Raw genomic sequence first — 15,822 nt, 5'->3', positions numbered from 1 at the left:
CGTAATCACAAGGGACATTATAAGAGGCAGGAGGGTCAGAGAGTGGGAAGGAGAAGTGATGACGGAAGCAGAGGGTCAGAGTCAGAGAGATTTGCAAATGCTACCCTGGTGGCTGGGAAGATAAAGGAAGGGACCAGGAGCCAAGGAATGCACGTGGCCTCTAGAAGCTGGAAAAGCTGAGGGAATGATTCTCTTCTAGAGCCTCCAGGGGAAGCAGGACTCTACCTTGAACAAGGAATAGCCTCCAGGGGCAAGATGCCCAGCTGGAGCAGAGGTGGAAAGACCAGAGGGTGTTGGGAGACCTGGGGCAGAGCACCCACACGCCTCTGGTCCTGGCCTGGCTCGAGAATCAGGGACACAACCATAGGCTCGTTCCTCAAAGAGCAGAATTACTTTTAAGTTCTAAAAAGACTGCCCTACTGCTAAACAAACACCAAGGCTCTTGTAAAGCAGGACTGTACCTTGATTTTGGCCTAAGACCCGTTGCCCTTTAGTCCGTTCCGACTCATGGCACCCCCATGTGTTAGAGAGTAGAACTGCTCCATAGGGTTTTCTTGACTGTAATCTTTACGGAAGCAGATCTCCAAGCCTTTTATTTAGGTTAATAGATGAGCACAAACCTTTCGTGCCACCCGGGGACCTGATTTTGGCTCCATGAAACCTATTTGAGACTTTTGACCTCCAGAACTGTATGATAATAAATTTGTGTTATTTCAAGGCACTAAGTTTGTAATTTGTTACAGCTGCCATAGACACACATACATTCACAGCCCAGTGCCCACCTCCATCCCTGGAGCTCCCACTGCCAGGTGGGGCTGTGGGTAGCACCGGGGCGGGATGGAAAGGGTGAAGGAGGGAGCCAGTCCAACCTGTGTTCGACTTCTGCTCAGCACAGGTTCATAATGTCTCCCTCCTGGAATTTGCTGGGAAGAATTATTGAAAATGTAAAGTCCCTAGCCCAACCCCTGGCAGGTGGTAATCGCGAAGGTATTTAGTCCTGTGTATCGTTTGCTTCTCCGCAAAGAAAGGCCGGGAAGAGGGTGGCCTAGCAAGTGGTTGTATGCAATGTTACGGAAGCCTGGATTCCATTCCCAGCTTCATCAAACCCAGTGGCCTTGGGTGAAGTTGCTGGTGCCTTTGGGCCTCAGTTTCCTCATCTGTAAAGGGGGAGTAGCAATCACTACCCGCTGGGATTGAGCAAACTTAGGCAGAACACGGAGCACAGAGTCCAGCACCCAGCACTGCTCGGTATAAGGAGCCGCCGCTGCTGTGTGGTCAGCTGGAGCAATTTCTCTCCCCCTGAGCTCACACACGAACTTTCTTCAACAGCCGGAGGGCTCCCAGCCTCCAGGGTCGGCCTCTGTTAGACAGACGTTTTCCACGATGTTAATCATTATTCCAGAAGGCCCTGAGGCTCACTCTCGGACCCACTGGTGGGCAATTTAGGATGGGGGGTGGTTTCTTCTGACAGGTGGCCCACTTAGCCCTATATAGCTGAAACCCTAATTGATTGCCTCGGGGGCTGTTCCTTGTCCTGGCCAAGGCTGCTCATGGTCACTCACCCGCCTCCTGCCCCCTGGGTGAGGCTCACGGTGGAATTCTCAGGTGATGAATGCAGTTGGGGCCAGGATCCTCCCAGTGGTAGGGGAGGAGCCAAACCCACTGCCATAGAGTGGATTCCAACTCATAGCAACCCGATATGACAGAGTAGAACTGCCCCATAGGGTTTCCAAGGCTGTAAACCTTTACAGAAGCAGACTGCCACTTCTTTCTCCCGAGAAGCAGCTAGTGGGTTCAAAATGCCGACTTGTTGGTTAGCAGCTGAACACTTTAACCTCTCCACCACCAGGGCTCCTCCTGGGGGAGGAGAGAGGCTCAGAAATGGCCTCAGGTGTTCTCTGCCCTCAACCAAGACTCTATGTGTGAAGGGCATCAACTGACAAAGGGGAACTAGAATGGAAGCGTTCAGTTGAGTTTGCAACAGGAAATAGGTGTTTATGAATGGCCTGCTGGTGTCAGTGACTGGAAGTTGATTTGGGCGAGGAGCCGGCAGCACTTGGTGGAACACACCCTGATTTCAGACCTCTTCAAATGCGACAAGTGTGGCTCCTAGAATTGAGGAAGTACTGGACATTCTCATTTGGCCCTCACGACACCCTTGTGAGGTTGGCAGGCTGGATACTGGCAGCCACGGAAGAGAGGACACCGACTCGTTGCCAAATCTGAGTTTCTCACGCGCAAGAGAGGACAGCAGCGAGGTGGGAATCGGACTGCCTGGTTCAAATCGTAGCTCGACTGATTGCTGTCTGAATGACCTTGGGTCCCTCACGTAACTTTCCTCACTTGAAAAAAATCACCGTTCTCATCCCCCTCAGCGTCACCGTTGTCATCACCATTTTCATCCAATGCATATTGAGCACTGTGCTGGGCACTGTCCCGAGTGCTCAAGTGCTCGAGGGGAATGTTAACTCTTAAAAAGCTGTAAGGCAGGTGCGCTTGTTATCCTCAGGTGAGGGAGGGGCCGGGGGTGAAGGAAGGTACACACCGCTGGGTGCGAGAGCCCTCTGGGTGCGAGAGAGAGGAGAAGTGTTTTGTCAAAAACTCGCACTGCCAGCAGCAGTCAGGTATGTTTATGATTGCCGCTGCTGTTGTTTTTTCTGTTTTTCTGTCACCTTTGTCAATGTCAGACTCTCTCCAGGCCAAGTGTCCGGATTAACCAGCCAGCCCTGCTGGATTAACTGTCTGTGACCTTGCGTTTCCAGCCCCCTGGGAGAAATCCAGCTCGTGCTTCTTGTGCGAAGGGCATTGGCTGTCTCCCACTGGACTCTGGGGTATTTGTCACTGTCAGGAAGGCCGTCCTCCCAGGAAAGTCTTGGCACGCGCCTCATGCTTAGACGGAAGCGAGGGCCAGTTGTCTGGAAGTTACTGGGAATTCTAAACGGACGGTTGGGTAGCCAATTTGTAAGGCGCAAACCAGCCCACCTTCCTGGATTCCTGGCCTCACCCTGCCAGGCTCTGGCAAAATTGTTTCCTGGGGTCATGAAAACTAAGCCTCAGAAGGCTGGCTCTTTTTAATGGTGGGCCCTTGGCTGCATTACTTAACCTCTCTATGCCTTAGTTTTCTCATCTGTAAAATGGGAGTAGTAATAGTTAATGGCATTGGTTTATTATAAGCATTAATAAAATATGAAGTGCTCAGAACACTGCCAGTACATAGTAAGCACTAAGAAATGTTAGCATTTCTTTTTAAGTTTATGTGAGTTTGGTGGACTGTGACTTCAGCCAGACCTGATGGGTTGTGATGGTGATGTAGGGGCAGGGGCAGCTGTTCCTTGTTACAGTCAGTCCCATAGTCTATTCTTCAGTACCAAAAACTCAGATTTCTCCATGTGTTTTCCCACAGAGAGGAATAAGGGTCTCTGCAGATGTAATTAAGGCTAATGTCATTCAAACTTACAAGAGACTGATGTATAACCCACAGTGTTGTTAGATTGCTTCTCAGGGAGAAGTGTAGCTGTCAGATAACTTTGTGTGTCTACAGAGCTCTCTCTCTCACTTGGAGGGAGCAGCTGGTGATGGTCCACGTTGACTGCTGACATGATTGAGCTGTGATGGGTTGGGACTTCACCTCTCCTCTGGCAGGAAGGCACCTACTAAGCAGGTAAACTGTCAGTGTGGGCAGGTCTGGGTCCTGAACGGGACCGGGCACACTCTGCCAGGTCTGCCTCACTGCCCCCTCTGTTACTTAGGACTGTTCTGGTGACTACTTCCCTTCTGGTAGACACTCTCCCTTTTCAGTATATCTAAGATCCATCACTTTCCTGCATTTTTGCTGCTGCCGCCCTACTTCATGTTGCTGTCCTCCTGCTTGAGTGGCTGCAAAACCCTAACTGGCCACCCTGCTTCCCCTCTGCCCCCCAGTCCCTTCTCCACCAGCCAGCCAGAGTGATCATAAAGCAGGTCCTGCTTGCTTAAGCTCCTTCAGTGATATAGTGGGGTAAATAGTAGCCCCCTCAAAAGATGTCCACTTGGAACCTGTGAGTGTGACCTTATTTGGAATAAGGGCCTTTGCAGATGTAATTAAGTTCAGGTCTCTGGATGACATCATCCTGGATAAGTGTATTAGAAGGGAAGAGGACACGGAGGGAGGAGGCCATGTGAAAAGGGAGGCAGAGAATGGAATGATGCTTCTACAAGCCAAGGACGCCAAAGATTGCCAGCAAATGCCAGGAGCTGGAAGAGGCAAGGAAGGATCCTTCCCTAGAATCTGCCTAGAGGGAGCACGGCCCTGCTGACATCTTGATTTTGGATTTCTGGCCTCCAGAACTGTGAGAGAATACGTTTCTGTTGTCTTAAGACACCAAGTTTGTGGTCGTTTGTGATGGCAGCCACAGAAGGCTGAGACAGGTGGCTTCCCTATGCCCTTCAGAGGAAACCCAGATGCTTCCGTACAAGTCCCGTACCACCTGCCCTGGACCCTCCCTGACTTCTCTCAGCTCTCTTGTCAACGCTGGCCTTCATTCTTAGAAAATGCCAAACTCTTTGCTGCTGCAGGACCATTGCACTTTCTGATCCCTCTGCCAGAACATTCTTCCTCGACTCTTGGCATCCTGACATCTTGTCCATCCTTCAGGTATCAGAGAGGCCTTCCCAGACCATGCTACACCACCTTTCCCTGGTGATTCCCTGATTATTTCCTTTATAGCACTGACCTCAGCATATATTCATGTAAGTTTTTTTTTTTTTTTTTTGATCTATGTGTTTGTCCGTCTCCCTTGCTCGAATATAACTTCCATCAGAATAAAGACCTTATCTGTTATGTTAACTCAAGTTACGCAGCAGGTAGCACAGTGCCTGGCACATGGGTGCTGCACAATAAATGTTTGTTGAATTAATAAATATAAGGCTTTCAGTTAATAAGGCTATGCCCAAGTCCTATTCATTTTGTTTTTGAGCTAGGGGACGTTTTGTTGTTTTAAAGCAGCTCTTGCAGATACTATGTTCACATTAGTTTTGTGTAACTGAAGTGACGTCTTAGTGTTCTGGGGGAGACCTCAGTGTCACCACTGTAAAGCTTCTGCATAGGTCTGCCCATAACCCAAACCAAACCTGTTGCCTTCTAGTTGATTCTGACTCATGGCAACCCCATGCATTACAGAGTAGAACTGTGGTCCATAGGATTTTCTTGGCCAAGAAAATATAATACTTTGTCTTCTCAAGCCGCCCTTTGAAATCTTCTGTTCAGCTCTTTTACTTCATCATTTCTTCCTTTCTCTTTAGCTACTCTAGGTTCAAGAGCATGGAATGTCCACAGAATGTGATAATTCAGTCTGAAACCAGCTGCCTCTAGGAGCAGTGAGTTCTCCATCTATGAAAGGGTGCAAACTTTCACACACAAATTTCACAAATTATGGATTGAATTGTATCCTCCAAAAAGATATGTTGAATTCCTAACCCCCATACCTGTGACTATGACTTTGTCTGGAAATGGGGTCTTTGAAATTGCTATTAGTTAACATGAGGTCATACTGGAGTAGGGTGGGTCCTCATCCAGTCTGAGTGCCGGTCTTATAAAAGAGGAGAGACAAAGACAGAGGACAGACTGCTATGTGAAGATGGATCTACACGCCAAGGAATGCCTAGGGATACCAGAAGTTGGGAAAGATGAGAAAGGATCTTCCTCTAGAGAGGGAGCATGACCCAGCAGACACCGTGAATTTGGACTCTTGGCCTCCAGAACTGTGAAACAATACATTTCCAATCCATTCTTATAAGCTACCACTTTATGGTACTTGTTTCAGCAGTCGTAGGAAACTAATACACACATATACTAACTCGTTTGATCTTCACCATTTCCCAGACCATGGGGTGCTCAGGGTCTTCCTGCCTTTCCCCCAGCCTGTTAACCTCCCCTTCCCTCCTTTTTCTGGGCCAGACCCCCACTGATTCTTGCCACCCTTTGAGCATTTTTTCCAGTAAGACAAATCAGAGTCCAACTGAGAAGGCTCAGGATACATCTGCTCCCACATACACTTTCCCAGTGTGAGAGTTTATCAGTCCTGAATGTATATTTAGTGATAGGCTCAGCTAATCTTTCATCTGATTATACCTGTTAACCTTTAAATGTATAAACATTAATATAGCTCAGCATGGCGGTCTAAATATTTTATAGAGGTAGACTTCCAGTCTTGGTGTAAAACTAGTGTGCCCCCCCAATTAAAGGGACGGTGTCAAGTAGCTCAGGGGCCCTGGCCTGGGTGGCCACAAGAACACCTGCTACAGTTCTGGTGCCAGAGATGATGGTGGGTCTCACGTTTCTGGGTGCTGCTCACCGATGCAGCGGCTAACCATTGGGGAAGACCAGGAAGTCATCCCTGTGATTTCTCACTGCCACGCCTCTGTCAGCTGCAGCCACTGTCCCCCTAGAAGAGGGAGAAAGCAAAGGTACAATAACAAAAAATAATCACTGTTGCTGCTAAGGCTTTAGGAGTCAACGAAAAGCACCCATTTCTTCCTGTGCCAGAAGAGGAAGTAGTTGCGGGAGGGTCTCATGGGGAGTCAGGCAATGAAGGTCAGAATGTTCTATGACTGGGGAGCCGGTCTGAGGAGTGTGGCTGAGACCTGCGGCCACAGTGGCTGGCTAGGACTTAATGACTGTCCACCTGCCGTAGCACAGGCAGGTAGCGGCAGCCTCCCCTAAAGAAGTTGCTCCCTTCTAAAAACAGCTGTCCTCACACCCTTGAGGGGTGGGGTAGACAGACATTCAACTATTAATCAAAAGGTTGATGGTTTGAACCCACCCAGAGGCACCTCGGAAAAAAGGCCTGGTAACCTGCTTCCAAAAGGTCACAGCCATGAAAACTCTATGGAGCAAAGTTCTTACTCTGGAGACAGGAGGTCGCCATGAGTCGAGATCGACTTGATGGCAACTGGTTTGATGTTTTTCACACCTTTGAAGCCCCTGCAGATTACAGAGGTCATCTTCAGACTTCATCTCAGCCCATGAGGTTGGTGGGTGTTTATTGCACCTATTCTACAGATGAGAAAACTGAGGCTGTGAGAGAGAAGCTGTGTTGCTTCCCAAAGGCACGTGGCCAGTGGGTGACAGAGCAGGACCTGAATCTTGTGAGTCCCGCCTGGACTGTGACCAGTGTTTTCCCAGCAGCCATCCTGGGTCTGTGAGGTGACCCCATTGCCCCAGGAAGGACTGAGGCTTTCAGTCTGCAGAGAGGTGGAAGATCACGTGGGAGCTCCACTCCTCCCCACTGTGGTCCCCAGTCCCAAAGCCAGCGTCCACCCCAACCACCCTGTGCCAGCACTGCCCACCTGGAAGTTGTCGAGCAGGTGCTCAGAGCCAGACCACCTGGGCTGAATTCGGGCCTCACTTACCAGCTGAGTCAGTTCAAGATTTCTTTGCCTTAATCTCCTCACTTGTAAAATGGGGATAATGATAGTACCTACCTCATAGAATTGTTGAGTGAAAACTTATAAGATATTAAAATGATACTTAACCCATAGTAAACCCTCGGTAGAAGTCCTGGTGGTGTGATGTTAAGCGCTCGGCTGCTAACTGAAAGGTTGGTGATTCGAACCTGCTCAGCCGCTCTGCAGGAGAAAGACCTGGAGATCTGCTTCTGTAAAGATTACAGCCTAGAAAATGCTATGGGGTATTCTGCCCTGTCACAGGGGACACTGTGAGTCAAAATTGACTCGATGGCACCTAACAACAACAGTGAATAAATGTTAACTGCTGCTGTTATGATGATTATGATCAACATTGTTGTTGTTGGGGCAGGGGAAGTGCTCTGACGCTGAGCACTGTCTGGGCACATTCATGGAGGTCTGCTCTCTTAACTCTCTCCACCATCACACAGGGAAATTGGCTTGATCAAAGTTCAGTAACTGTGCTGGACCAAGCTGTGCTTAAACCCAGGACTGATCCCAGAGTTCATATTCTTTCCCCAGCCCCAGAAGGCCTGCAGGATTCACCGTGAAGAGTAACCACTCGCCTTGCCCATCCTGGGACTGCCCTCGCCACCATCTCATGGGGGTGTCCCCTGATGTCCTGAGGGCTGCCCACCCGCCAAAGGAGCTGGTGTTTATTGGGCACTCCCATACATGAGGCTGTGCTCCAAGTGCATTGCATGTATAAAAATGGTCTTTTGAGGTGCACACTATTTGGAAAACTTTTTATTAAAGCATAACACGGACAGCAGAGTGTGCCAGTCATAAGTGTGCAGCATGGTGAATTTTCACAGACTGAGCACACCTGTGTGACCAGCACCAGATCAAGATATAGAACGTCATTGGCATCCCCAAGGCCCCTTGGGACCCCTTCTTGTCACTGTCCCCCTGCAAGCCTAGCCTCTTCCTGACTTCTGACTAATTTTGCCGTTTTTTGCGTGATATAAATGGAGTCATGCAGTGCATACTCTTCTCTGTCAGTTTCCTTGGCTCAGTGTCTGAGCGGTTCATCCATGTTGTATGTGGTTGTAATTGGCTCCTTGCCTTTGGGTCAAGTCGTCTGCCACTTGAGGGGACCACAGGTGCGGCATTCTCCTGGTGGCATTTGGGTAGTTCCCATTTTGGAGCTTTTACAAAGAGTGCTACTGTGAACATTTTTCTTTTTTTTAAGGGTAAACTATATGTAACAAAAAATTTGCCTTTGAACCATGTTTAAGTGTATAATTCAGTGGTGTTAATTACATTCACTGTGTTGGGCAACCATCACCGCCACCTATTGCCAAAAGTTTTTCATCACCCCAGACAGAAATGTAGTACCCATTAAGCAATAACTTCTTCTCTGCCTTTGCCTATTCTAGGTATTTTATCTAAATGTGATCCTACAGTATTTGTCTTCTGGCTGTCTTCTTTCAACATAATGTTTTCCAGGTTCATCCATGTGGTGGCATGCATCAGAACTTCATTTCTCCTTACGGCAGAATAATACGCCATTGACTGGATAGATGACATTTTGTTTATCCATTCACCTGTTGATGGACACTTGGGTTGTTTCTGCTTTTCGGCTGTTCTGAACAACGCTGCAGTGAATATTGGTGCACACGTGTCTGTTTGAGTTCCTACTTTGAGGTCTTTTGGGTATATACCTAGGAGTGGAATTGCTGGGTCCTATGGTAGTTGTGTGGTTAACTTTTTGAGTATCCTGCTGTGAACTTTTTAGTGCAGGTCTTTGGGTGAACACATGGATGCATGCGTGTCATATGTATACCTAGGTAGGCTATTTTTATTATGCCTCCTTAACAAATGTGACAACCAATTTGTTGTACTGTGGTGGCTTATGTGTTGCTTTGATACTGGAAGCTTTGCCACCAGTATTTCAAATACCAGCAGGGTCACCCTTAGTGGACAGGTTTCAGTGAAGCTTCCATACTAAGACAGACTAAGAAGAAGGACCTGGCAGTCTGCTTTTGAAAACACTGGCCAGTGAAAACCTTATGATGAGCAACGGAACATTGTCTGATATAGTAGAAGTACAGCCAGAATACTCCTTAGAAGCAAGGATGGCGAGACTTCGTCTCACATGCTTTGGACGTGTTATCGGGGGGACCAGTCCCTGAAGAAGGACATCAAGCTGGGTAAAGTAGCGGGTCAGTGAAAAAGAGGAAGACCCTCAATGAGATGGACTGACACAGTGGCTGCAACAGTGGGCTCAGTCATAACGATCACGAGGATGGTGCAAGACCAGGCAGTGTTTCATTCTGTTGTACACAGGGTCGCTATGAGTCAGAACCGACTCGATGGCCCCTAATGACAACAACAATGGGAAAAAACTGGGATTATGTGACTTGCCCATGGTCACACATCTAGTGAGTGACACAGCTGGATTGAGCCCAGACAGTCTGGTTTCAGAATCTATTCTAAATCTCTGCTCTCCACAGCCCTCCTGCACTTCTGAATTTGGCTAGGAAGAAGCTGATGGTAGCTACCAGTCTGCTGCCTATACCTAACCTAGACCAGCCCCCAAATTGCTGGATGCCCATGGCAGCTTCCTGAAGGCTCCAGAAAGCCTGAGGGACCATTTTGAGATTATGACACCAAAGCCCAGAGAGGGTGCATGAGTGCCCAAGGCCACATAGCACGCCGGTGGCTGAGCAAGGCTTACACCCTGACATCCTGCCTCCTGTCCACTGGCCATTCCCCACCACCGGCCACCTCATTCTGTCGCCACTGAGCCATCCCCTTGCCGGAGAATGACCTCAGACACCAAGCAGAACTTTTAAAAATAGTTCCCATTGTGTAGGATCCATGGCCGATGCTGCATTTCCAGAAATCCCCCCACCCCCACACAGGAGTTCCTGAGTCTGGGGAATGTCGGGGTTCCGGGCCCATCCCCTGCCTCTATTTTTAGTCCTCCATGGGTGGTGATGCAGAGGAAGGAGGACTTTTCCTGGACTCCCCTTCAGAGGCTGGAAAACAACCACCCTCTTGCCACCACCCCAGTCTCCTCCCATTTCCCGCCTTCTGGTCTACTATCAGCGCTCCTCTGCTCCCTGCAGGGAGGGGTGGGAAGTGGAGGCCTGGCTCTCTGGGCCCAGCACCCTCCCGGCTTCCAGGTGAGCTTGGGCAAGGGCAAGGTGTATAGGGCAGAGCTGGGGGGTGGGAGCAGTGACAGTGAGTCCCACCCCCAGTTAAGACCCCTTCAGAGGGCCCTCCCCACCACCTGTTGCACCTTTGATTATACACAGTGGGGTCTCGTCTTCTCTGGGGACTGGCCTAGCTCCTCCCAGCTAAAGTCTCACCTCGTTGGGGGCCCTGGGCTCTGGCACATCTGCCTTGAGGCAAAGACTCCAGACAGGCAGTAACAGCCACGGCATCCCCCTCCCACACCACCAACGGGTCCGTCTCTAAGATGGCCTCCCATCCAGTGCACCCTCGATTCAGACTACCGACTACAGGTGCTCATTCCCACTCAAGACTGCCCATCCACTCTAGGATGGTTCTGATGTTAGACCTTCTGCCTCGTTTTGCGTGGTCAGCCACAGCCAAGCAATGATAGGCGCCATGGCCCGGGTGCTTACCTCATGCTGGATACAGTTGAGAGACATTTCCCTCATTTAATGCTCGTGGCAATAGGATGAGGTAGAAACTATCGTCCCCATTTTCCAGATGACGAAACAGGCATAGAGAGGTTAAGGCACTTACCCAAAGTCACACAGCTAGCAAGTTGTGACACTGGGGTGAGGACAGAGGTCCCTGTCTGTGGAGCCGGTCCCTCAGCATGGATGGAATCTCCCCAGCAGGTCAGCTGCATCTCCACAGACACCTGCCCCGGTCAGTGGTCCAGCACCCACATGAGACCCACAGACATCGTTAACTACCCACATTGAAAAATCAAGAGACATAAAAAAGTAATAATCTGGAGTTCGGAATCCTCTTGAAAAGTCAGAAGGTGTGACCATACTGGGCCCCCCACTCAGTCGTGGCAGCTGTTGGCCAGGGCCAAGGGGCATCTGTCCCCTCTAGATGGGGTGTGTGGTTTGGGTCCTTTGGCAGGACCTTGCAAGGCAATCGCACATGCCATCCCAGGTCAGGTCTCTCAGCTGGAAGATTGGGGTGGAAGAGAGCAATGTCTTAGTTATCTAGTGCTGCTATTCCAAAAAAAACACAAATGGATGGCTTTAAGAAACAGAACTTTATTCTTTCACAGTTTAGGAGGCTAAAAGTCTGAATTCAGGGCGTCGGCTCGAGGGGAAGGCTTTCTTTCTCTGTCGGCCATGGGAGAAGGTCCTTGTCTCCTTTCAGCATCTGGGCCCCACCATTCCTTGAAGGTCTCCATGTGTGTTGGCCTAGCAGGTTACAATTCAGGATCTGAAATGACTCAGGACAGCCTCTTCTCAGGATGAGAAGGCAGGCAGGTCTCTCTCGCTGCCCCTTAGCCCCTCAGCCCGGCCTCTGCCCTGCTGGGGCATGTGTTACAAAGCTCTTTAGCTCCACCGGTAAGTGCCCAGAGGAACCCCACTCCACCAGGGAGCCTTGGCCTGAAGGTGCTCAGCTGTCTCTCACTCCGTGGCTCGGCTCCTATGCCATCTCCTGCTGGTCTCCTGGTTCTGCTGCTGCTGTTTTTCTGCCTCCTCTTCTCACCATCTTGCACTGTCTCTGGTATTACAGTTCTCTCTCTGTGTCTTCTGGTTCTAGGAGGTTCTCAGTGCAGGAACCATGGGTCCAAAGGATGCGCTCCACTCCCCATCTCTTCTTCTTGGTGGTATTGAGGTCTCTATTTCTGCTTGCTGCTCTCTCCTTTTACCTCATACAAGATAAAAGGTGTGACTCAAGTAAGGGCATGACTTGGTCACTCAAGGTACAGCCCACCCTAATCCTACCTCATTAACGTAACAGACAGCTCCCTTCCAAATGCGGCCATAACCACAGTCGGTTCCAACTCATAGCAACCCTATAGAACAGAGTAGAACTGCCCATAGGGTTAACCACAGGCATATAGAAGCTAGGATTTATAACATACCACAAAATAGAGGATAATTAGATCACAAAATGGAAGACAATCACACAGTATTGGGCATCATGGCCTAGCCAAGTTGACACATTTTTTGGGAACACAATTCATTCCGTAACAGGCAACTTGAGATATTTTTTGGAAGTAGTGAGCACAGCACCTTCTCCACCGTACTCAAGCCCCCAAGTCATCTCATCCCCACATTCCTTACCTGCTGTGAGGTTCAAATAAATGCCAGTCCTGCCACTCATTGGCTGTGTTATCTGGTCAACCCACCTCACCTCACAGTGAGAAGAAGCGAGTTAACATTTGTGAGGATCAGAGCTGCCCCAGGTCAGGTCCCAGGGACCCTCCTCCAGGCCTGGCTCAGTAGATGTAATTTTCTGGGTTGTCACCAGTAGCTGCCATTTGTCCAAGTCCTTGGGTGGCTTTTTTCTGCCACGTCTCAGTGCCACCTGATGGGGCCAGAGCCTGCCTAACTTTTGTAAGTAGGTTGGTTGAGCTCAAACCTGTTCTGAACTCACCTGACTCGTCTTTCAGACAGTCCTGGGACCATAAATCTGTGGAACTGAAACTTCCTGCCCCCACTGTGCCCTTCTTTCTCCCTGCCCGGTGTCTCTGCCCTGAGCTCTTTTCCTCTTGTCTCAGAAACCAGCCTATCAGTTAAGTCAGCCTGTGGTTGCTGGGCCAGAGCTCAGGCCTGGGAGCTGTAGGCATTAGGATGAGAGAAAGAGGAAGAGAAGCTAACATTTAATGAGCACCTGCTGTGTTCGTCCAAGCCCTGGGTTGGGTGGTACCACACACTGTCTTGCAAGGTAGAGATTATACCTCAGTTTTACAGCTGAGGAAATGGTAGCTAACAGACTTGCATACGATGTCGAAGTATGGGGTGGAGGCAGGACTGGAATCAGGGTTCCCTGACTCCAAAGCTGAGGTTCCCTCCCCACAGGACACTCAGAGTATGTGGTAGACAGTTCACTCAGGAAAAAAAAAAAAAAAAAATTTTTTTTACTATCATTCCCATTCTACAGATGAGGAAACTGAGGCTTACTTCAGTTTAGACAGCCAGACTCCAAAACCAGCTTTTAACCCAGCTGTGTTGAACTAAGAATCAGGAGACCTGGACTGAGTCACATTGTGACATTGTTATTGTTAGTTACTGTGAAGTCAACTCCAGTTCATGGCCACCTTAAGTATAACAGAACAAATATTGCCTGGTCCGGTGCCACCTTCATAATCATTGGTATGTTTGAGTCCACTGTTGGCAGCTATTGTGTCAATCCAACTCATTGAGCGTTTCCCTTGTTTTCATTGGCCCTTTAGTTTACCAAACATGATGTCCTTTTCTAGCAATTGGTCTTTCCTGATGACGTGTCCACTCTGGTTGTATTTCTTCTAATAACTGACCTATTGTTCTTCTGGAAGTCCATGGTTTATTATGCAGTGTTCTTCACCAACATCACAGTTAAAATGCATCAATTCTTTGTTCTTCCTTTTTTATTGTCTAGCTTTCACATCCATATGAGGCTATTGAAAAGGCCATGTCTTGGGTCAGGCACACTAGTCATCAAAGTGATATCTTTGCTTTTTAAAACGTGAAAGAGGTCTTTTGCAACAGATTTCCCAATGCAATATGTTGTTTGATTTCTTTCTTTTTTTTTTTTTAAAGTGAAAATTCTTTGTTTTAAGGAAAAAAAGGTACATTTTCTATTCTTGGCATAAGTTTTAATTCTTTCCAGTGGAACCAAAACCTCCTGAACCCCTTTTGGTGTCATCTAAAACTTGGACTTCCTCTATTTCTGGATAAAAAATTCGTTCACAAATAAGCTGTGCAATTCGATCACCCTTTTTGACTTCAAACTTTTCTTTGCCAAAATTAAACAGCACAGCAGCAACATTTGCTGTATAATCTTCATCTATGACACCATCTCCTACATCTATGAAGTGTTTTACAGCCAAACCAGAACGTGGAGCCTCTCTTCCATAACACCCAGAAGGAAGGGCCATCTGAATGTCCATTTTCACGAGGGTTTTCTCCATGGGTGGAACGTGTAATCATAGGCACCGTACAGGTCATAGCCCGCCACCCGCACGGACCCCCAGGTCGGGGCCATAGTGTGCTCTGAGAGCCGGGCAAAGCAGATCCGTGGGCTGCCGTCCTCCGCAGGCTGGGCCCGCTTGCTGAGAGAGATGGTGGATGTCTCTTTGGAGCAGGGCATGGTAGTGCAGAGAGAGACCAGGGCAAGGAGGGAATGGGAGGGCAGGATGAAAGTAGCGGTAGGGGACACGCAATGCTCTGTTGTTTGATTTCTTGACTGCTGCTTCCATGGGTGTTGCTTGTTGATCCAAGTTGGACATTCTCTTTCCCTCTCTGGGCCTCAGTTTCCCCATTTATGAAGAGAAGTTGAGCTGGGAGAACTCTGAGAGCATCATATTACAGTGAGTGTTCCTTTAGAAGCTCAAAAGCCCTGCAGAGTGGTTTGCCAGGCCCTCTTGCTCCTGCCTGCCCTCCCACTTCTCATTTCCCAAAATCCTGAAGCATCCACTCATCAGGAATGTTCAGTGGCATAGAAAGGGGGCCCCCTGCTGGCAGCAGCTGGGATTGTCATATACAGGCTGATGACTCTGCCCGCCCTCTACCCCCGGCCTGTCACTGAGCTCTGTTTTTCAGGGGTCCACCCAGGCTGGAAATGTTTATGAGGCCTCTTGGCCTTAGAACATAGAGGAATGGGCTCGAAGTGTTTTGAGCTCAGACTTGTGGGAAATCTGACCGTGTGTGGAGAGACACTATCTTGGGCTGACTGAGGAGTCTGCAAATGGAGAAGGGGTAGCTGTGAAGGATTGCCTAAGAGCTGCTGACTCTCTGCCTCCCAAACACACCCTCCCTCATTCCGGCAGCCATGGAGCAGTAATGGGGTACACACCAGAATGTCAAACCCCGTTTAACTCAGAAAAACCCTCTTAGGAATGTGAGGTGCTGCAGAACAGCATCTGTGGCAGGAGTGTCTGGTATGGACTTCCGGATCATCCACTGGTCTTGCAGATTAATGCAGTCTGTACGTTTACCGTGTGCTTTCACAACAGAGCTGATGGGAGGAGTGTGGAGTTCAGGGTCAGACATCCGGCTTTAAGTCCAGGAGCTGCGTGGTTTTAGGGGAGTGAGGTAACCCCCTGAACCTCAGGGCACAGGTGCATAAAACACCCACACAGTCCCTCTGGGTGGACAAGGGCCGGTGCCTACTGCGGAGTTGGTTTGGGGTTAGCAATTTTGGAGGCAGCTGGGCAGCAGGGTTAGGAGGGTGGGTGCTGGGGCCAGGTGGGCTCTGCCGCTCCCCACTTGGCCAAGGTCC

At 49.2% G+C, this 15,822-nt stretch overlaps 1 protein-coding gene and 1 pseudogene across 3 annotated transcripts in view; one reads left to right on the top strand and one right to left on the bottom strand.

The window, feature by feature from the left end:
- KAZN (kazrin, periplakin interacting protein) overlaps positions 1–15,822 on the top strand; it is a 576,871-nt gene that overhangs the window by 477,900 nt on the left and 83,149 nt on the right. The gene's annotated exons all lie outside the window — the stretch shown is intronic.
- Positions 14,198–14,691, bottom strand: LOC101359625 (deoxyuridine 5'-triphosphate nucleotidohydrolase, mitochondrial pseudogene; annotated as a pseudogene).

This window comes from Trichechus manatus, unplaced genomic scaffold, assembly GCF_000243295.1.
Source record: "Trichechus manatus latirostris isolate Lorelei unplaced genomic scaffold, TriManLat1.0 scaffold00048, whole genome shotgun sequence".
Classification (NCBI taxonomy): Eukaryota; Metazoa; Chordata; class Mammalia; order Sirenia; family Trichechidae; genus Trichechus; species Trichechus manatus.
This window is presented reverse-complemented; position numbering and strand designations above follow the sequence as displayed.